This window comes from Balaenoptera musculus, chromosome 4 (genome assembly GCF_009873245.2).
Source record: "Balaenoptera musculus isolate JJ_BM4_2016_0621 chromosome 4, mBalMus1.pri.v3, whole genome shotgun sequence".
Taxonomy (NCBI): Eukaryota; Metazoa; Chordata; class Mammalia; order Artiodactyla; family Balaenopteridae; genus Balaenoptera; species Balaenoptera musculus.
Window position 1 is genome coordinate 66,079,533 of NC_045788.1, and position 22,566 is coordinate 66,102,098.

Genomic DNA, 22,566 nt, shown 5'->3' on the forward strand with positions numbered 1-22,566 from the left:
TCATCATTTCTTTTATATTTACCAGTTGGCATTCATCTGTAAGGAAGCATTTCTCCTATCTAAATGTTTACCCTTCCACCCATCCATCCAACTATATCTATCTATCCACCTACCTATTTATTATTAGTATGGATTGATGGATTCTTATATTCAACTGGTTATAATCCACAACAATCCTTATTAATTTTTACACTCAAATTGTCCTAGATTTTAAAATGGTAGCACTTTCAAGTAGACTTTTGTGTATTTGTATATGCCTCCATTTTTTAGATACTTTTTAACTTTCTGGCACAAGATGTTTCATACTTATTTTGTACTTCCCCTGTTCTAGTTCTCGAATCAGCCATCTTCCCAAGGAGCACTGGTTTCTTTAATGAGAATGATATTTAGAATCCAAGATCTGGGCACTAGTTGTGTTCATTGCTATGGGAGTGTCATTGTTTCAAGATCTTTCAGTGGACAGGTCCAGGAAATAGACATCCATATGAAATCATGAATTTAAACTGGTTCCTCCAATTCCATTTCACCCCCACAGAGTTAATCCTTCCCTTCCCCCATTCCATATATGTATTCCCTTCCTTCCAAGTAAGAACGCTAGCTCCCCCAAATTTCAATATATTTACTCTTTTGTTCAATCCCATAACACAAAAAAAATTATTTAAATATTGTTATAACACTATGAAAACAGACCAATTTAAAAAAATTCAAGATTTGCTTCCAGTTCTTTTTTTTTTCTTTAGATGAAAAATATATAGACAAAGGACAGTGTCAAAAGTTACCTGAATAGCTCTTTTTCTTTCCCATTTAGTGTGATTATGTTAGTCATTTGATATACTTATGTTCATTGATTTCTGTTTGTACTTGCTTATATTGTTCCCTTTCCCATCTTTGCTGATTTAATTTTATGTTTTGAATTTGTAGGTAATTAACATTATCTCATATGTTAAACATTACAAAAAAAGGATACTCATAGAAGTGTCATTCTCCCTTGTCCCTTGTGTCCCTGGTAGGTAAGCAGTTTGATTATTTTCTGGTTTATCCTTTCCATGTTTCTTTTAGGAAATGTAAGCACAAATATGTGTTATTTTTTCATTCATGCCATTAGTATAATTGTTATTTGTAGAATTTGGCCTTTCTCTTAGTCCCTGAAATTCTGCAGCTTCATGTGTTGTAGTGTAGATTCGTCGTTATTAATTCACATTGGTATTTGGAGTGTTTTTTATTTTTATTTTTATTTTTTTTTAGTGTTTTTTAATTTAAGAACTTATTTTATTCTTTAAGTTGGTAAACTTCTCTGATATTTCTCTTATTTTTCTTCTCTTCTCTTCTTCTGTAACTCCTATTAGATATATGTTGGAGCATCTCAGTTTATTCTCCATGGTTCTTAACTGTTCTTTAATATTTCTATTTCTATATCTCTGTTATCTCTGTTCTCTTCTTTTTCAATTAAGTTCATAGTGTCATATCTACTTATTCTTGTATTATTTATCAGTTGTTCATATCTTTGGTTCATTTTAATTATGTTATGCCTTCCTTTATCTCTGGCTAGGCTAACATTCTTATTTTAGTCTTTTTCACACTATCTCTTAAAATTAATTTTACAAAGAGTTAATTCATGTTCTAATCATTGATTTCATTGGTTGTCTTTCTTAGCTACAGATCTCATCATTTCATTTCAAATTTGGGCTAATGGGCCCATTTTGTGTCAGAGGGATTATTTTTGTCTCTTTTTCTTCATAGTCAGTAGTTTTGTATTTTCACAGGCATTTGAAACTACCTCTCCTATAAACCCAGTCCCAAGCCTGATATTATAATGGCATTTTAAGGTTTCAGCTCTATGGGATTTTAGAGGTATTGAGATCCAATCTTTTTAAATTAATTAATTAATTAATTTTTTGGCTGCACTGGGTCTTAGTTGCTGCACTCAGGCTTTCTCTAGTTGTGGCAAGTGGGGGCTACTCTTTGTTGCGGTGCACAGGTTTCTCATTGCAGTGGCTTCTCTTGTTGCAGAACACGGGCTCTAGGTACACGGGACTCAGTGGTTGTGATGTGCGGTCTCAGTAGTTGTGGCATATGGGCTTAGTTGCCCTGTGGCATGTGGGATATTCCCAGACCAGGGCTCGAACCTGTGTCCCCTGCATTGGCGGGCAGATTCTTAACCACTGGACCACCAGGGGAGTCTGAGATCCAATCTTTGAGGCAGTGGGTTTCTAGCTCAGTCCCACATCAGGCTGTGTTTTTGTAGTCCTACTTCCTTGGCTCCACAGCTTTCTATAAACTATAAAACATAGCTTCAGGGATAAAATTGTCAACCTTTTTTTCCCCCGTCTCCTTTATGCATGTGGACACCCCCTACAGCAAATCCCTAGCCTCAAGCAGTGAGCCTAGTTTTTGTCACCCATCTTACATAAAACACTTTTATCCCATTATTCTTTGCCACTCCTGACTTCTGGCTCTGGAGGCTAGCAGGTCATCTGTTTTAACATCCCCTTCCCAATTTACACTTCTGCTCTGTTTCTCAATATAACAACATATTTATTGTCATCAACCTCGAATTTCAGTTGAGGATATTAAAGTGCAGTTAATGAGTGAAAGTGCTGGGATTCAAATCCGGGTTTCCTGGCTTCAGATTCCACATTTTTTTTAGTGACTCCAAGTAGCCTTTCTGTTGGCTTTTATTTCTCCATTTAGTATTTTTCTAAACTTCTACTGAGTTTAGACATTCTTTAATACTTTGGACTGTAAATGAAATTAGAGTACTTTTCTTCTTTAATGGCATCTTAATACAGTGAAAGGGCATTGGGCTATAAGTAAAATTACCTGGGTTCTGTTCTTGGCTGGGAAATTATTTAAGTCTCTGGGCCTCAGTCTTTTCTAGAACATTGTAGTTTGGCTGAGATGAGCTTTAAGTTCCCTTTCAGCTGTAATAGTTTTTGAATCACCTTAGTTTGCTCCTTTCTCAACAAGCCATATTGCTATTCACACCTTACACTTTTCAAGAACTCAGTATGGGTTAGTTGAAATACAAATATCTCTTACTACATGTTTTCTTGAACTTTGTTTTAGTTGGAGAACTGAGAAATTACACTGTCAGCTTTGTACCTGAACAGAACAAAACATATAGTGGTTCAAATTTAATGCAATGTTCCTCAAGCAAAGCTAACAAAGTTGGTTTCTTCCCAACAAAGTTGGTCACAGAAACTTTCTCCAGCTAATCTACTCTGAAGAACACTGTCTCATTACATTTTTCCTGAAACCTTTTTCCTTAAAAATGTGTTTCTATAATTAGAATGTCCTACAAATGCATTCTTAATTTCCTACATACCTCCTACTGAATAAGGGAAGAAGAGGAAACATGAGATTAGCAATGAAAGCTCTTTCCCTTAGCTAGGTTGTAGTCTAAACTCCTTTGTAAGCTAAGTTCTATAAGCTCTTTATTGCTGTATAAATTCACGGTTGTATGAAGGAAAATGATCTGGTGGTGACAGATACCGTATGTGGCACTGTGTAATTAGTGACTCATGACTCTGAGTTTAGTCATACTTGGGTTTAAATATTTTGGCTCCAGCACACACTAGCTGTGTCCTTTAAACAAAGTTTCAATTTCTGAGTCTATGTTTTTATTTATTTATTTATTCTTGTACAATAATAATGTGATAAGTGGTAATAATATCTGCAAAAAATGTTTGTTTTTATAATTTAAGTAAAGTAATAGTGTAATGTTTGGTACATAGCAGGTAGCCATAATTATCATTATCAGGCTATACATTATTGTTTGTTTACTTGTTTGTGTCCCATACTAGATTGTAAGCTTCTCAAGGGCAGAGACCATGACTTACATTTTTTCACCAGCACTCAGTATATTTCAAAAATAAATGAATAAATAATTTGTTTCATTTTAAGGATCTCTTTTCATTATTAATTCAATAGCAATGCAACTTAATAATAATTTTTGAAAGGATTAATTGGTGTTTGATTCTTGGCCTTAAAAATCTTTTTGAGGGACTTCCCTGGTGGTCCAGTGGTTAAGACTCCACAACCCCAATACAGGGGACCTGGGTTCGATCCCTGGTCAGGGAACTAGATCCCACATGCATGCTGCAACTGAGTTCGCATGCCGCAACTAAAGATCCCACGTGCTGTAACTAAGACCTGGAGCAGCCAAACAAACAAACAAACAAATAAATAAATAAATCTTTTTGATTTTCTTGGTTTTGGTTGACATTCTATACTTCCCATAACCCAGTAATACCATATGCAATTTCTACAGTGAAAAAATAAACCAGTTGTTATTTAATGACCTTCTGGACATAAACTTCATCCTCTAAGCACATATTTAAAACCTCATCTCTTAGGGCAAAAAGTTTAAATATGGATAGCGATCACTTTCTGTCACATTCACCCTACCCTTATCCAAGTACTGCTATGTTGGTGCTTGACTTGTGTGTGGATACCTCTCCCTACCGCCAAGATTATAAAAGCTTTGTACCCAATAGTTTTTTGTGCCCGCCCTTCAATCTCCAAGACCTGATATGGTTGAATGTACATTGTATATATTAATAGACATCTGTTGAATTAATGAATAAATGAGAAAAAGTATTGCACAATTCCAACCCCTATATGACAAAGGGCTACATTATGTGGTAATGGACAAAGACTGTTAGAGCAAGGAAGGATGTTTAAAGTTATCTGTTCAACTTTGCTTGAGTCTGGACAGGGAAACAGAAATGCTAAATATTTAAATAGAGGGAATTTCAGTGTAGGCAATTGGCCATACCTGTGATAGAAGAGCTGAGAAACCAAACAGGGGCTGTTGAGGTAACACGGAAAACAAAAACCACCCTTAACCTGGTAGGACCAAAGAAAGGTGTTGATTCCAGACTTAAGAAGCTGGGACTGTCCATATTAGCCAGAGCCATGGTGAAGACATAGCCATTATTGGAGACATCACAGAAAGCATAGAAGAAAGAAAAGAAAAATGCTGCTAGTTTTCCTCTTCCCCTTTACTCTTTTTCTATGGGTTCTGGGGGCCAAAGCTACCTAGAAGCTTGAGGGCAAAGGAGCCTAGTTCCCTAGTAATGATACAGGGAGCACAAGGGAAGGGAGAGGATGGACCTGGGAGCAAACTGGCAGCTGACCAACAGAGGTTCCTAAAGAAAGAGGAGCATGGGTTAGGTCTTGAAGGATAAGTTGAATTTCAAGACTTGAAGGGTCAAGAATGAGCCACTTGTAGAAAATGGGACCTACGTGAGCAAATACAAAGTGGTGTGAGGCATATTTATGACAGAATAGGAAAGCCACTCTGGGTAGACGAGGAAGTGCATGTAGAGTAGTACTGGGATTAAACTAGTCAACAGGATTATACCATGACATGGTATGCTTTGAAAACCTGACAAGGAGCTTCAGAATTATTTATAAAAAAATCATTACAGATTTTTGAGTAGAGGAGTGACATGATGAAAATGGTGTTGAAGGAATAATTTTTCGAAGGGGTATGCAGAGTGGGTTGGAGTGAGAAGAGACCAGAGACAGGGAAGCCACAAATCTAGCCACTGCAATAATTCACACATGGACCAGCAAGTCTTCACAAGGTAATGGCAGCAGGTATAGAGAGGAATAAATAGACTTCAGTGTTTGACAAACTTTTCTAATTATAAGAGGTGAAAATGAAGAATAAGTTAAAAATGATGCCAATTTTTCAGCCTGACTAACTGGAAGAATAACTGAAATTGAGATGAGCTGGTGAGAGAAGATGATGTGTACCCTTTGGATGAGTTGGATTTGAGATAATGGCAAAATATAAACAGACAAATCTAGGAAAACAGACATACTACTGGCACGTAGTTGAAAGAACAGAAGTGGCAGTGTGGTTTTGGAGGTCATCAGCTGGCTAGGAGAATGAATAAAAAGGAGATGAAAAGAGAATGCATGGGAGAGGGATTATTGTGAGAGCAAAGGACTAGCCTTGGCTAATGTCCTAAGAAACGGGAGATAAAAAGGAGTTAGTATTTGTTTTTCTCTTTCTGACATAAAGGTAACAGAGTGCAATTAAAAAGGTAGGAAGACATGTAGAATTTAAGAAAGAAAGTGAAAAGACAAGTCAGGGCATGTTGGGGAGTCAGTGTTGTACAGGGGCAGGGAATATGGTTCAACTGGTAAGGTATCCTCACATAATGAGCAAGGCAAAATTCGTGTTTGAATGAAAGAATAGAAGAAAAGAACAAAGTATGGTCATAAAGTGTTGAATGATACAGAGAATTTGATGGAAATACAGACCAAGAAGACCTCTTGATGGATTTACTCTGTATCATTTAGTAACAAAGATTACCTCTCTATTCTCAAGTTTTGTTAAAATGTAGTGATGTATTTCTTTCCATTAAAAAAATCCACCACACACACACACATACACATGCTCAATATAACTATCTTCTCTTCCAGTTTCTTTCCTTGTGAAAACTGTATGCCAAAATTTACAGTGTCCTACAACATTAATAGTGTTACATGTTTTAGGTTTCCTTGGTTGTAACTCCATATAGGTGAAACTTTCTTTTTGTAGTACTATTTATCTGCCTGTAGAGGTTGAAATTTGCCTGGGAGTCATCTAGGTTCAATTAATTTCTGTTTTGAGATCAAAAAGAGACTTAGGAGGGGGTTAAACTCATTTGTAAAGAGTTGGAGGCCATTGGATAATAAGCTATCAATATCTACTGGCCTCAGCTCAGTGGGAAGAGTAGACTGTGTAACTGTCTCTCCAGGGAGGAGTCTCTTAGTGGTGAGTGACAAGACAGGGACACCCAAGGGGGAAAATAGGAGAGGGCGTGTCTCATATGTGGAAAGATGGTCTGCAGGTAAGTATGTGCACAGGAAAGCCATGCTATTTCACATGAGAAGACCTGGGTCCTTGCCTGGCTCTGCCATCCCTGGGTGCATGTTTTTGGACAGATAATTAATTAACCTCTCTGGACCTTACATAGCTTTTGAGAGGATCTACCAAGGGAAGATGAATATGTGGAACTCTCTTTTTTTTTTTTTGATATACTTCATCCAGTAAGACGAAAACCTAGAAACCTGTTAGGCTTCTTGTCAGAAGGCCACACAACAGTTGGTGAATTCTCTGCCTAACTCCTCAAGGTTGCAGGAAGTCTTCTGGGCTTTACCTGTACACACCCCCATTAATGGAGTCCCTACAACTGATTTCAAGTCCAGTTCAAGACTTGCGACATCTTATAGTACTTGAGCAACAGAGACAAATACTCTCAGGTGCCCTGCCACTCACTGCCATTTGCTCCGACTGATTCTGTGTCAAGCTTTACAATTTACTTTGAATTTCTTGAGCTCAGAGAGAGAAATTCCAGTGGTCAGAACTTTAATAAAGGCAGCTGTAGTAGCCATTAACTGTGTGACTGACACTTAAAGAGGCCAGTGAATTAATACCAAGCATAACAGAATATTTGACTGCTTACAACATCACTGCTGCATTTATACACATGCATACACACACACACGGAGGAAATATTTATGGGTATTTGTATCTTATCACATACATAACTGGGGGGAGAGAGAGATGAAGTTTGGGTGGGGACAGAGTCTGGGAAGAGAAAGACAAGAAAAAGAGAGAAGACAGCGTGGTTCATTCTTTCAGTTTTCCATTGACTGGCTTTGAGTGCCTATAATTAGTGTGGACTGGGGTGGGCAGGGTGGGGGAAGCTGGCAGGTTTTGTTTAAAAACTATTTTGTGAGATTCTTGGCACAAGCAGAACCACTGGGGCCCAGGTGACCAAGGGTGGCACTGAGCTGTGGAAGAGGCACTTCTCACGGACGCTGCCTGGAAGCCAGCACAGCCCTGGAGACAGAGGCCTGGAAACTCTGACCACTCTGGCTGGAATGTTGGGTTCTGACCAGGGCTAGAGCAGCAACAGTGAGGCTTCTTCTAGAAGGTTCGTGGGCAACAGAGGAGAACCAGCAGAACCCAGAAAAGGAGAGGGAAGGCCAAGATGGGCACCTCATGGTCACTGTAGCTGAATGACTAGTTCATGGGCCTGACACGTGGTCTTGTCCAAGGATCTAGGGAACAGTTGGAGCAGGGATCACGAGACTTAACTTTTCATATCAGCTTTGTCACTGACTTGCTTTGTTCCTTAGATAGGTCATCCTTCCTTTCTAAGTTTTGTGGTCTGGGAAATGAGGATTTTGGATTTGATCTGAAATATCCTCCTAGGTGTAACATTATTCATCTCCTGAATTTATTGTTCTCTTGTCAATTAATTAAACAACTATTTTCCAAGTGCCCTATGTCAAGTTACTTTTGACAAATTCTAAATGTGGAATCATAAGAATGTCGTTACCTATGACCCTTGGCAGATCCAGCTTCAGGTCCTATTTTTGTCATTCACTGCCTCTGTGACTTTGAACAAGTTTCTTTATCTCTATCACCCTCAGCTTCTTCATCTATATAATGAGGATAGTGACACCTCCTGTCAGAGTCATTAAAAACAAATATACAACATATCAGGGACATAGTTGGTGCCCAGTAAGTGTTACCCACTGTTAGTGTATTATTTTTTTTTTAACATCTTTATTGGAGTATAATTGCTTTAAAATGGTGTGTTAGCTTCTGCTGTATAACAAAGTGAATCAGCTCTATGTATACATATACCTCCATATCTCCTCCCTCTTGCGTCTCCCTCGCACCCTTCTAGGTGGTCACAAAGCACCAAGCTGATCTCCCTGTGCTATGCAGCTGCTTCCCACTAGCTATCTATTTTACATTTGGTAGTGTATATATGTCCATACCACTCTCTCACTTTGTCACAGCTTACCCTTCCCCCTCCCCATATCCTCAAGTCCATTCTCTAGTAGGTCTGTGTCTTTATTCCTGTCTTGCCCAAGTTCTTCATGACCTTTTTTTTTTTTTCTTAGATTCCATATATATGTGTTAGCATACAGTATTTGTTTTTCTCTTTCTGACTTACTTCACTCTGTATGACAGACTCTAGGTCCATCCACCTCACTACAAATAACTCAATTTCGTTTCCTTTTATGCCCGAGTAATATTCCATTGTATATATGTGCCACATCTTCTTTATCCATTCATCTGTTGATGGACACTTAGGTTGCTTCCGTGTCCTGGCTATTGTAAATAGAGCTGCAATGAACATTTTGATATATGACTCTTTTTGAATTATGGTTTTCTCAGGGTATATGCACAGTAGTGGGATTGCTGGGTCATATGGTCGTTCTATTTTTAGTGTTTTTTTAAAAAAATAATTAATTCATTCATTTACTTTTGGCTGTGTTGGGTCTTCGTTTCCATGCGAGAGCTTTCTCTAGTTGCGGCACACGGGGGCCACTCTTCATCGCGGTGCGCGGGCCTCTCACTATCGTGGCCTCTCTTGTTGCGGAGCACAGGCTCCAGACGCGCAGGCTCAGTAGTTGTGGCTCACGGGCCTAGTTGCTCCACGGCATGTGGGATCCTCCCAGACCAGGGCTCGAACCCATGTCCCCTGCATTAGCAGGCAGATTCTCAACCACTGTGCCACCAGGGAAGCCCTATTTTTAGTGTTTTAAGGAACATCCATACTGTTCTCCATAGTGGCTGTATCAATTTACATTCCCACCAACAGTGCAAGAGGGTTCCCTTTTCTCTACACCCTCTCCAGCATTTATTGTTTGTAGATTTTTTGATGATGGCCATTCTGACTGGTGTGAGATGGTATCTCATTGTAGTTTTGATTTGCATTTCTCTAATGATTAATGATGTTGAGCATTCTTTCATGTGTTTGTTGGCAATCTGTATATCTTCTTTGCAGAAATGTCTATTTAGGTCTTCTGCCCATTTTTGAATTGGATTGTTTGTTTTTTTGATATTGAGCTGCATGAGCTGCTTGTAAATTTTGGAGATTAATCCTTTGTCAGTTGCTTCATTTGCAAATCTTTTCTCCCATTCTGAGGGTTGTCTTTTCGTCTTGTTTATGGTTTCCTTTGCTGTGCAAAAGCTTTTAACTTTCATTAGGTCCTATTTGTTTATTTTTGTTTTTATTTCCATTTCGCTAGGAGGTGGGTCAAAAAGTATTTGCTGTGATTTATGTCATAGAGTGTTCTGCCTATGTTTTCCTCTAAGAGTTTGAGAGTGTCTGGTTTTACATTTAGGTCTTTAATCTACTTTGAGTTTATTTTTGTGTATGGTGTTAGGGAGTGTTCTAATTTCATACTTTTACATGTACCTGCCCAGTTTTCCCAGCACCACTTATTGAAGAGGCTGTCTTTTCTCCATTGTATATTCTTGCCTCTTTATCAAAGATAAGGTGACCATATGTGCGTGGGTTTACCTCTGGGCTTTCTATCCTGTTCCATTGATCTATATGTCTGTTGTTGTGCCAGTATTATACTGTCTTGATTACTGTAGCTTTGTAGTATAGTCTGAAGTCAGGGAGTCTGATTCCTCCAGCTCCGTTTTTCCTTCTCAAGATTGCTTTGGCTATTTGGGGTCTTTTGTGTTTCCATACAAATTGTGAAATTTTTTGTTCTAGTTCTGTGAAAAATGCCAGTGGTAGTTTGATAGGGATTACATTGAATCTGTAGATTGCTTTGGGTAGTAGAGTCATTTTCACAATGTTGATTCTTCCAATCCAAGAACATGGTATATCTCTCCATCTATTTGTATCATCTTTAATTTCTTTCATCAGGGTCTTATAATTTTCTGCATACAGGTCTTTTGTCTCCTTAGGTAGGTTTATTCCTAGATATTTTATTCTTTTTGTTGCAGTGGTAAATGGGAGTGTTTTCTTAATTTCACTTTCAGATTTTTCACCATTAGTGTATAGGAATGCTAGAGATTTCTGTGCGTTCATTTTGTATCCTGCTACTTTACCAAATTAATTGATTAGCTCTAGTAGTTTTCGGGTGGCATCTTCAGGATTCTCTATGTATAGTATCATGTCATCTGAAAACATGACAGCTTTACTTCTTCTTTTCCAATTTGGATTCCTTTTATTTCTTTTTATTCTCTGACTGCTGTGTCTAAAACTTCCAAAACTATGTTGAATAACGGTGGTGAGAGTGGGCAACCTTGTCTTGTTCCTGATCTTAGTGGAAATGGTTTCAGTTTTTCACCATTGAGGATGATGTTGGCTGTGGGTTTGTCATATATGGCCTTTATTATGTTGAGGAAAGTTCCCTGTATGCCTACTTTCTGGAGAGTTTTTATCATAAATAGGTCTTGAATTTTGTCGAAAGCTTTCTCTGCATTGATTGAGATGATCATATGGTTTTTCTCCTTCAATTTGTTAATATGGTGTATCACATTGATTGATTTGCGTATTTTGAAGAATCCTTGCATTCCTGGGATAAACCCCAGTTGATCATGGTGTATGATCCTTTTAATGTGCTGTTGGATTCTGTTTGCTAGTATTTTGTTGAGGATTTTTGCATCTATGTTCATCAGTGATATTGGCCTGTAGTTTTCTTTCTTTGTGACATCTTTGTCTGGTTTTGGTATCAGGGTGATGGTGGCCTCATAGAATGAGTTTGGGAGTGTTCCTCCCTCTGCAATATTTTGGAAGAGTTTGAGAAGGGTAAGTGGTAGCTCTTCTCTAAATGTTTGATAGAATTCGCCTGTGAAGCCATCTGGTCCTGGGCTTTTGTTTGTTGGAATATTTTTAATCACAGTTTCAATTTCAGTGCTTGTGATTGGTCTGTTCATATTTTCTATTTCTTCCTGGTTTGGTCTCGGAAGGTTGTGCACTTCTAAGAATTTGTCCATTCCTTCCTGGTTGTCCATTTTATTGGCAGAGTTGCTTGTAGTAATCTCTCATGATCCTTTGTATTTCTGCAGTGTCCGTTGTTACTTCTCCTTTTTCATTTCTAATTCTATTGATTTGAGTCTTCTTCTTTTTTTTCTTGATGAGTATGACTAATGGTTTATCAATTTTGTTTATCTTCTCAAAGAAGCAGCTTTTAGTTTTATTGATCTTTGCTATTGTTTCCTTCATTTCTTTTTCATTTATTTCTGATCTGATCTTTATGATTTCTTTCCTTCTGCTAAATTTGAGGGTTTTTTTGTTCTTCTTTCTCTAATTGCTTTAGGTGTAAGGTTAGGTTGTTTATTTGAGATGTTTCTTGTTTCTTAAGGTAGGATTGTATTGCTATAAAATTCCCTGTTAGAACTGCTTTTGCTGCATCCCATAGGTTTTGGGTCGTCGTGTTTTTATTGTCATTTATTTCTAGGTATTTTCTGATTTCCTCTTTGATTTCTTCAGTGATCTCTTGGTTATTAAGTAGTGTATTGTTTAGCCTCCATGTGCTTGTATTTTTTACAGATTTTTTCCTGTAATTGATATCTAGTCTCATAGCGTTGTGGTCAGAAAAGATACTTGATACGATTTCAATTTTCTTAAATTTACCAAGGCTTGATTTGTGACCCAAGATTTGATCTATCCTGGAGAATGTTCCATGTGAACTTGAGAACAATGTGTATTATGTTGTTTTTGGATGGAATGTCCTATAAACATTAATTAAGTCTATCTCGTTTAATGTGTCATTTAAAGCTTGTGTTTCCTTATTTATTTTCATTTTGGGTGATCTGTCCATTGGTGAAAGTGGGGTGTTAAAGTCCCCTACTATGATTGTGTTACTGTGAATTTCCCCTTTTATGGCTGTTAGCATTTGCCTTATGTATTGAGGTGCTCCTATGTTGGGTGCATAAATATTTACAATTGTTATATCTTCTTCTTGGATTGATCCCTTGATCATTATGCAGTGTCCTTCTTTGTCTCCTGTAATAGTCTTTATTTTAAAGTCTATTTTGTCTGATATGAGAGTTGCTACTCCAGCTTTGTTTTGATTTCCATTTGCATGGACTATCTTTTTCCATTCCCTCACTTTCAGTCTGTATGTGTCCCTAGGTCTGAAGTGGGTCTCTTGTAGACAGCATATATACGGGTCTTGTTTTGGTATCTGTTCAGCCAGTCTATGTCTTTTGGTTGGAGCATTTAATCCATTTACATTTAAGGTAATTATCAATATGTATGTTCCTATTCCCATTTTCTTAATTGTTTTGGGTTTGTTATTGTAGGTCTTTGCCTTCTCTTGTGTTTCCTGCCTAGAGAAGTTCCTTTAGCATTTGTTGTAAAGCTGGTTTGGTGGTGCTGAATTCTCTTAGCTTTTTCTTGTCTGTAAAGGTTTTAATTTCTCCATCAAATCTGAGTGAGATCCTTGCTGGGTCGAGTAATCTTGGTTGTAGGTTTTTCTCCTTCATCACTTTAAATATGTCCTGCCACTCCCTTCTGGCTTGCAGAGTTTCTGCTGAAAGATCAGCTGTTAACCTTATGGGGATTCCCTTGTATGTTATTTGTTGTTTTTCCCTTGCTGCTTTTAATATTTTTTCTTCGTATTTAATTTTTGATAGTTTGATTAATATGTGTCTTGGTGTGTTTTTCCTTGGATTATCCTGTGTGGGACTCTCTGTGCTTTCTGGACTTGATTAACTATTTCCTTTCCCATATTAGGAAAGTTTTCAACTATAATCTCTTTAAATATTTTCTCAGTCCCTTTCTTTTTCTCTTCTTCTTCTGGGACCCCTATAATTCGAATTTTGGTGTGTTTAATGTTGTCCCAGAGGTCTTTGAGACTGTCCTCAGTTCTTTTCATTCTTTTTTCTTTCTTCTGCTCTGCAGTAGTTATTTCCACTCTTTTATCTTCCAGGTCACTTATCTGTTTTTCTGCCTCAGTTATTCTGTTATTGATCCCTTCTAGAGAATTTTAAATTTCATTTATTGTGTTGTTCATCATTGTTTCTTTGCGCTTTATTTCCTCTACGTCCTTGTTAAACATTTCTTGTATTTTCTCCATTCTACTTCCATGATTTTGGATCATCTTTACTACCATTACTCTGAATTCTTTTTCAGGTAGACTACCTATTTCCTCTTCATTTGCTTGGCCTGGTGAGTTTTTACCTTGCTCCTTCATCTGCTGTGTACTTCTCTGTTTTCTCGTTTTGCTTAACTTACTGTGTTTGGGGTCTCCTTTTCACAGGCTGCAGGTTCGTAGTTCCCGTTGTTTCTGGTGTCTATCTCCAGTGGCTAAGGTTGGTTCAGTGGGTTGTGTAGGTTCCTGGTGGTGGGGACTAGTGCCTGTGTTCTGGTGGATGAGGCTGGATCTTGTCTTTCTGGTGGGCAGGTCCACGTCTGGTGGTGTGTTTTGCGGGATCTGTGGCCTTATTTTGATTTTAGGCAGCCTCTCTGCTAATGGATGGGTTGTGTTCCTGTCTTGCTCATTGTTTGGCATGGGGTATCCAGCACTGTAGCTTGCTGGTCATCGAGTGAAGCTGGGTCTTGGTGTTGAGATGGAGATCTCTGGGAGATTTTAGCCATTTGATATTATGTGGAGCTGGGAGGTCTCTTGTGGACCAGTGTCCTGAAGTTGGCTCTCCCACCTCAGAGGCACAGCCCTTATGCCTGGCTGGAGCACAAAGAGCCTTTCATCCACACGGCTCAGAATAAAAGGGAGAAAAAATAGAAAGAATGAAAGAAAGAAGATAAAATAAAATAAAATAAAGTAAAATAAAATAAACTTATTAAAATAAAAAATAAAAGATAATTGTGAAGAAAATAATTTTTAAAAGTAAAAAAACAAAAACAAAACAAAACAAAAAAAAATGGATGGACAGAACCCTAGGACAAATGGTGAAAGCAAAGCTATACAGACAAAATCACACACAGAAACATACACATACACACTCACAAAAAAAGAAAAAAGGGGAAAAGACAATATATCTTTTGCTCCCAAAGTCCATCTCTTCTATTTGGGATGATTCACTGTGTATTCAGGTATTCCACAGATGCAGGCACATCAAGTTGTTTGTGGAGCTTTAATTCGCTGCTTCTGAGGCTGCTGGGAGAGATTTCCCTTTCTCTTCTTTGTTCGCACAGCTCTGGGGGCTCAGCTTTGGATTTGGACCCGCCTCTACGTGTAGGTCACCTGAGGGCATCTGTTCTTCACTCAGCCAGGACGGGGTTAAAGGAGCAGCTGCTTCGGGGGCTCTCGCTCACTCAGGTCGGGGGGAGGGAGGGGTACAGATGTGGGGTGAGCCTGCGGCTGCAGAGGCCACCATGACGTTGCAGCAGCCTGAGGCTCGCAGTGCGTTCTCCCAGGGATGTTGTCCCTGGGTCACGGGACCCTGGCCGTGGTGGGCTGCACTGGCTCCCGGGAGGGGCGGTGTGGATAGTGACCTGTGCTTGCACACAGGCTTTTTGGTGGCGGCAGCAGCCTTAGCGTCTCATGCCCGTCTCTGGGGTCCGCGCTGATAGCCGTGGCTTGCGCCCGTCTCTGCAGCTTGTTTAGGCAGCGCTCTGAATCCCCTCTCCTCGTGCACCAGGAAACAAAGAGGCAAGAAAAAGTCTCTTGCCTCTTTGGCAGCTGCAGACTTTTCCCCGGACTCCCTCCCAGCCAGCTGTGGTGCGCTAACCCCTTCAGGCTGTGTTCATGCCGCCAACCCCAGTCCTCTCCCTGGGATCCGACCGAAGCCCGAGCCTCAGCTCCCAGCCCCCGCCCGCCCCGGTGGCTGAGCAGACAAGCCTCTCGGGCTGGTGAGTGCTACTCAGCACCGATCCTCCATGTGGGAATCTCTCCGCTTTGCCCTCCGCACCCCTGTGGCTGCGCTCTCCTCCGTGGCTCCGAAGCTTCCCCCCCTCTGCCACCCACAGTCTCCGCCCGTGAAGGGGCTTCCTAGTGCGTGGAAACCTTTCCTCCTTCACGGCTCCCTCCCACTGGTGCAGGTCCTGTCCCTATTCTTTTTTCTCTGTTGTTTCTTTTTTCTTTTGCCCTACCCAGGTACATGGGGAGTTTCTTGCCTTTTGGGAGGTCTGACGTCTTCTGCCAGCGTTCAGTGGGTATTCTGTAGGAGCAGTTCCACGTGTAGATGTATTTCTGATGTATTTGTGGGGAGGAAGGTGATCTCCGCGTCTTACTCTTCCTCCATCTTGAAGCTCCTGTTAGTGTATTTTTAATTAGATATTCTAATAACAAACCCTATCAATCCATTACTAAAAATGTAAATTTATAAAGTGTACAAATAGAGATGACCCACAAACTTGAACTTGTCAAGAAGACTTGCTAAATCAAAAAATTTTCTCCTGAAGATACATTCTATCATAAAAATAAGGAGACATCCTTGTAAAACGCACTTAGCTCTTTATCATTATTTAAGTTTGCCTCAGAATTCCTCTCAGGTTGTCATTCCTCATAATTCTCTCAGCAAGATCTCCTCCATTTCTCTGACAAGAATCTGAACAAAGTCCAAGGGTCTTCCCCACCTTTGCAACTTATATTTTCCTCAACTTAATTAAAGTAGCATTTGCTTAATTAGGTTAACTTGTTTCATTTCTAATCAGTCTCTGGGGGAAGCTTCCCCTAAGCCAAAAGGCTTCTGTCTCTTCGTGTGCGGTTCTCAGAATGGCCATCTCGCCTCACTTTTCTCGGGCCTCTCACCCCTCCCACCCTCCAGAGAGAACACTGCAGTGTTTTCTAAACAAAGGTGAGTTTTATAAAACTCTTGTTTCTCTGTGTTATTGTGATAACCTTACGCGATGCCAAGAAGACAGGGTACTTAGTAAATCTACACAGTTGCTACAAACATGATGATCTTACCCAAATGTTTCAGGAGAGACTACATCCTTAGAGGAAGGCAACCACATTTTTGTCATTTCTATCACCTCATAAATAGTAGCTGCTTAATAAAAATGTTACATAGCAGTAAGAGATAGTACAGGCCCACAAACGTTACCAAGCATGGCTGCAAGCACTTTCTTCATAGCAATTCTATAAGGACAGTGTTATTACACTGTTTCACAAGTGAGGACACATAGATTGAATGATTTTGTCCACAATCACATAAACCGTAAAGTAGTACAGCCTAGACTCAAAAAAACAAAAATAAAACAAAAATCCAGGAACAGGCTCTGTCAGCAAGTGGGATATGTATAAATTATGGCCCCTGCAGGTGGAGAAGGCTAGAGGCTACGCAATGCCTGAAGGTGGGGAAGTCCGTCAGGGAGCTGCTCCAGAGTGAGCTCTTCTCACCATGCAAAGGTGTGTAAGTCCTGTCCCCATCATATCTGGGAACAAAAGGGAAAGATGGCTGCTAGTGATGGGCATGGTTTGCACGAGTGTTTTGCATATTCTCTGTGTGTGTGTGTGTGTGTGTGTGTATTTACTATGGAGTTCCAGCAACTGGATGTTGCAGCTTAGCCCAGACTAATGTTTGCTTCACTTGCAGGAGCTGGTTGTTGATTCTCTGGCTCTGGGTCATCCGCTTCCCGTCAAGTCCCAATATATAGTCCCCTCCCAATAAAGGCTAGGAACTCATTTCCTCAGCTTCTTCAAGAGCCATCTGGAAAGTGGGTTTAAATATTAACCAAGAAAAGAAAACATTTATACTGAGATCACAACTTTTTATGAATTTTTTGGCTTGATTAATGACATTTTTGCAATTGTTTCTTGCACTTTACTTTATCGTTTCTCTTTACTATGAAAAAAAGTAGAGCAGAATGTTATGTGACCTGGCTTGGAAACCTAGCTCTTTCATACTAGATGTTTGACATTAGTTAAGTTCTATAAAGTCTCTGTGCCTCAGTGTCTTCAACAATAAAATGGAAATAACTATAATCATGCTAAATTTGTTGCCTTGTTATAGGCATTAGGAAATTACTATATGTAAAGTATCTATAACTTTGCCTGTGGGAGAGTAAGTACCAAATAAATGTTAGCTATGTTTATCATTATGCATATTTATCAGATACTCCCCAGTTGTATCTGTTGAGTTAATCAAACTGCCCCCTATCCCCTTTCTTCTTCCAGTATTTTGGAAGTGATACATCTAATTTTTACTCTTCAAACAGTTACTTTGTATATGTGACACATGCATTTTTAAAAATCAACTTTATTGAAGTATCATTTACATACAATATAACATACCCATTTTAAGTGTATAGTACTTTGGTGAATTTTGACAAATTTATGTACACATTTAGTCGTCACCACAATTGAGACATAGAACATTTTCACGACCCCAAAATACCTTGTACCACTTTCCATACAGTACATTTCCCACTCCATCAAACCCTCTCCAGCCCCAGGTAGCCATTGATATGCTTTCTGCTGCTATGGATTAGATTTGGTTTTTTAAGAGTTAAATATAAATGAAATCATACAGCTTGCAGTCTTTCATGACATATACATTTAAACAAATTTTTTTATTACTACCTAGTTACTCAATACCTTTATTCACCCCTAAATGGAACCAGAACCTAAGTAGTTTTTTCTTCTTTCCTGTCTCTTTTCCCTCTGCCCCCTTCTATTTTGAGATTATTTGGGATTTTAATTATAAATATTTTAAAATCATGCATCAGGAGTTATTTAAACCTAATCTAGGTTTCTACTTCATTTACTCACCACTCTTTCTTGTATCTTATATATTATTTAATCTTTGATTTATTTTCTTTATGCTTCACACAGCTCTTTCCTTGGGCCCCCTGCCTCCCCACCCTCCCCCAGAGTAACTTTTCTGAATCTTTGCAATCCTAAATATGTCTTGATTTTGCTCCCTTATTTCACTGGTAATTTACATACTAAGTATATGATTCTAAGAAAAATATCTCTTCCTTTAATTTCTCTTAATGTCTAGCTTTGCCAGTGAGAGCTCAGATGCAGTAATGAAAGAAACCACCTCCACTGGGGCTTTTAACTCACTAATTTTTTTTGTGTGTGTGGCTATTTTGGGTCTTCGTTTCTGTGCGAGGGCTTTCTCTAGTTGCAACAAACGGGGGCCACTCTTTATCACAGTGCGCGGGCCTCTCACTGTCGCGGCCTCTCTTGTTGAGGAGCACAGGCTCCAGACGCGCAGGCTCAGTAGTTGTGGCTCACGGGCCCAGTTGCTCCACGGCATGTGGGATCGTCCCAGACCAGGGCTTGAACCCATGTCCCCTGCATTGGCAGGCGGATTTTCAACCACTGCACCACCAGGGAAGCCCCTAATTCACTAATTTTTAATTCGGCTAAATCTGTTTCTTCTTTTCTGCCTGCCAATCATTTTCTTCCAATGATCAAACTTTCAAATGCCAAGCCCTGTATCACAGTGCTCCACTAATGGCAGTGGGTATACAAATGACCTGGCAGTGGGCATACAACTCTTGTAAAAATACAGGCTTTGTTTTAGTCATTCTGGGAAGAGGCCTGAGATTTCTGTTTCTAACAAGCTCCCAGGTCATGGTGATGTGGACCACACTTTGATAAGCAAGTCTCTAAGCTGCTCCTTTTTCATGGCTGTGATGTCTGCTTTAATCTTTCTGAAGATCTGAATCATTAATCTTAAATGTCTGCCTCTGTATCCTCTATTTACTCTGTTTCTTGAGTGTTAATACTTGTGTTTGTGGAGTTTGTGGCTTCTCTCTTCTGGTGTTGGTTTTTCTCAAATCTTATCTTTTATTCCCTTCCCCTCCCCTTCCCTTCTCTTCCCTTCCTTTTCCTCTCCTTTCTTTTTTTTCTTCTTTTCTCCTTATTTTTAAGTTGGCTGTCAGTTACCTGTTGCTTATCTTCTGCTCAGAGGAGTGCATGGGAGCATGTGGGGCTCTAGATCCAGCCCCCCTCCCAACTTCAGAGTGGCCTTTCACTGCTTTAGCATATGAGCAAACCACTGCTACCAACTGTTTAGCACAAGCTGGGGATAGGGCTGACCAGCACAGCTAATAATTAAGATGATAGAAACAATTAAATTAACATTTTTGAGTGTCTGTGGCATGAAAGGCACTAAGTGTTACATGTATTAACTCACTTAATGGATGGAACTTGTCAAACCTTGAAAATCTAAACCACATCAATCTTCCTCTCTGTATGTTTCATCCCTCTAACTTACTTAGATTGAGGAACACAATTTGTCTTTATTCTCATCTTATACTCTTGTCTTTCTTTACTCCTGGGAGTAAATGGAAGGATGCTGAAGACATAGTTATTTGGATGAAATAGACCAAATATTCCAGGGTAATTGGATAATAACCCAAAAGCCAAACCCTGTATAATGGGAAGGGAACAGAGTAAAGCAAATAAGAAAGACAGACAGAAAGGAAGAGAAGAGAAGAAAGAAGAAATAAAAAGGAGAAGTTGGGGAGAAAGTGTCAACAAAGAAAAGACAATGAAAGGGGAAAGAAGAACAGAGTGAAGGTGAAATTTGCACAAGAGTGGGGAATTCAGCTGCATTTGCTTGATGTTAGTTTTTGACCTTCCTTAAATGCTTTCAAATCTCTGCAAACAAGAAGATTAATTGAGTAGCCCTTGACATTCAGAGAGAGCTCTGGCTATAGTGACCTTAGAGATGTAACCCGGGAGAATGGGGGGGAATAGTAATTTCGGCTTACAAAAAGGCAGATTTTCATAAGTTTATTGGAGAGACATCTTGTCCTGTGTTGTATGGATTGTTTCTGTGAGCTAAATAAAATGGTCTTTTATTTTGTGGGCTTGCAGGGATTTTATTGGTAATATTTACCTAGATGCCAAAGAAGAAGCCATTTAAATCTTGGAACCTGACTGATTTGAATTTGCAGCTTAATGTGATCTTTTACCGTAGGGATTTTTCCTATAATTTTCAGGATGTGGATGGACAATGGAAAGACAGTTGAAACCATCTGTATTTTGGGCTCAGGCCACTAATTTCCAGTATGTTGGGTTCTGGGAATTTCAAAGCTCACACACTTAAAAATGTCTCCCCTATTTTTAAAGGTATTTGTTTTACAAAGGAAACACAATCCCAATTCTCTATATTTATCAAAATATATTTCTTTAGAGTTTGAAATTTATTGTGCCTCCAAGAGCTGTTCTAACTGTTTTTAATTAAGATCAAACAGTATTATTCTTGGTAAAGAAAGCAACTTAACAGAAAGACATGGTCAGAGCAGCCCTTGGGACATTGGCTTTGTTTAGGTTTATCTCCACTTCTAATCAATTGTTCATTTTTCAGTTTTTCACTTGAGTCTCACTCAAAATACAGCCTCTAAATATACCGGGCTCCTACTATGGGCCCAGCCCTAGGTTCCAGCCCTGGGACACAAAGATAATTCCACCAAGTCCCTGAGCTCAGGGGCCATCAGAGTCCTATAGGGAGACAGACTTGGAAATAGAGTACTATAACACATTATGTATGTTGTAGGAAGGTGGTGCAAAGGGTGTCACATGAGATGAGCTGAGAGGAGGCCTCACTCCACCTGAGTAAGTGGGGGTCCAGGACAGGTAACCTTCTACCTGGATTCATAAGATGAATAGATATTCTTCAGTAAAATTAGTTCTTTCTTATACATCCTCAAGCACTCCATGACTGCCCCCGCTTCTCCTACTCACTCAACCATGCCTCTGAATCCCCCACTTTTAAAGCTTTGTTGATAAACAAAAAATATCTATTGAAAGTGCCCTGAGATTCCCCTTTAAATGGTGCTTAGGAAGTCTTGGGTTGACCAGACTGCTTCAAGTCCGTGGGTTTGGAATTGGCTTGCTATTTATCCTGTTGAAAGCTCTCCGCCTCCTCGCTGACACCTGCTTACATCTTAAGTTTGTGTCATTTGTTCTGATGAACACAGCTCTGTGAGTTACGGCACCAGAGTTCACCCAGGTGTAATTAATTATCTCATGGTGTCACTTGTATTGTCAGCTAATCCCCCAAAGGGGAAGTGTTTTAAATGTGGGCATTTTTGGAGATGATGGGTAGGGCTGAATCTCTGCACATGTCAGTGCTGATGGGGCAGTGAGAGAAGTACACAATATCCCTTCTTTAGCGGTGCTAATCCTCTTGCTGTCTCCATCACTGAAGCCTTCCTCCTTGCTCTGGTCAAGCTGGGGAGCAGCCCATCCATCCTGGAGGAGCACAGTGCATGACCTCAGGAGATGATTGGCATCAGTTTTGCAGGTTGCTCCCCCAGTTCCAGGGCATCATATCAGTCTTATGTCATGTGTATTGATTGTAGCATTTCTTGCGGAGATTCAGGTTCACATCTAGGGTACCAATGCAGTTCTTGTGGTCCCTGCCTGATGAGAGAGGGAGGTGAGAAAGACTGTGTGAAGGTGACACAGACTCGATCTGCAGTGGCTACTGTCTCATTTGTCGTGGCTGCCTACGAAGCTCTGTCTGCAGTGAAATCAGACACTTTCTACCTTTTGAATGCCAGTCCAGGAGAGGCTGCCTGCAGTGGCAGATTTGGGTCCCAATGACTGGCAAGATTTCTAATGGTGGAGAAGGGGAGAGTGCGGAGTCAGACCAGAGCATAGATAATGTGTGGCATATTTGAAACTGAGTCTTAGGAATGGCCAAGAGGTACACGAAAAGATGCTCAACATCATTAATCATTAGGGAAATGCAAATCAAAATCACAATGAGGTATCACTTCATACCTGTTAGAATGATTATTATCGAAAAGAGACAACAAGTATTGGTGAACCTGTGGAGAAAAGGGAACCCTTGTGCACTGTTGGTGGGAGTGTAAATTGGTGCAATCGTATGGAGTCTCCTCAAAAAATTAAAAATGGAATTAT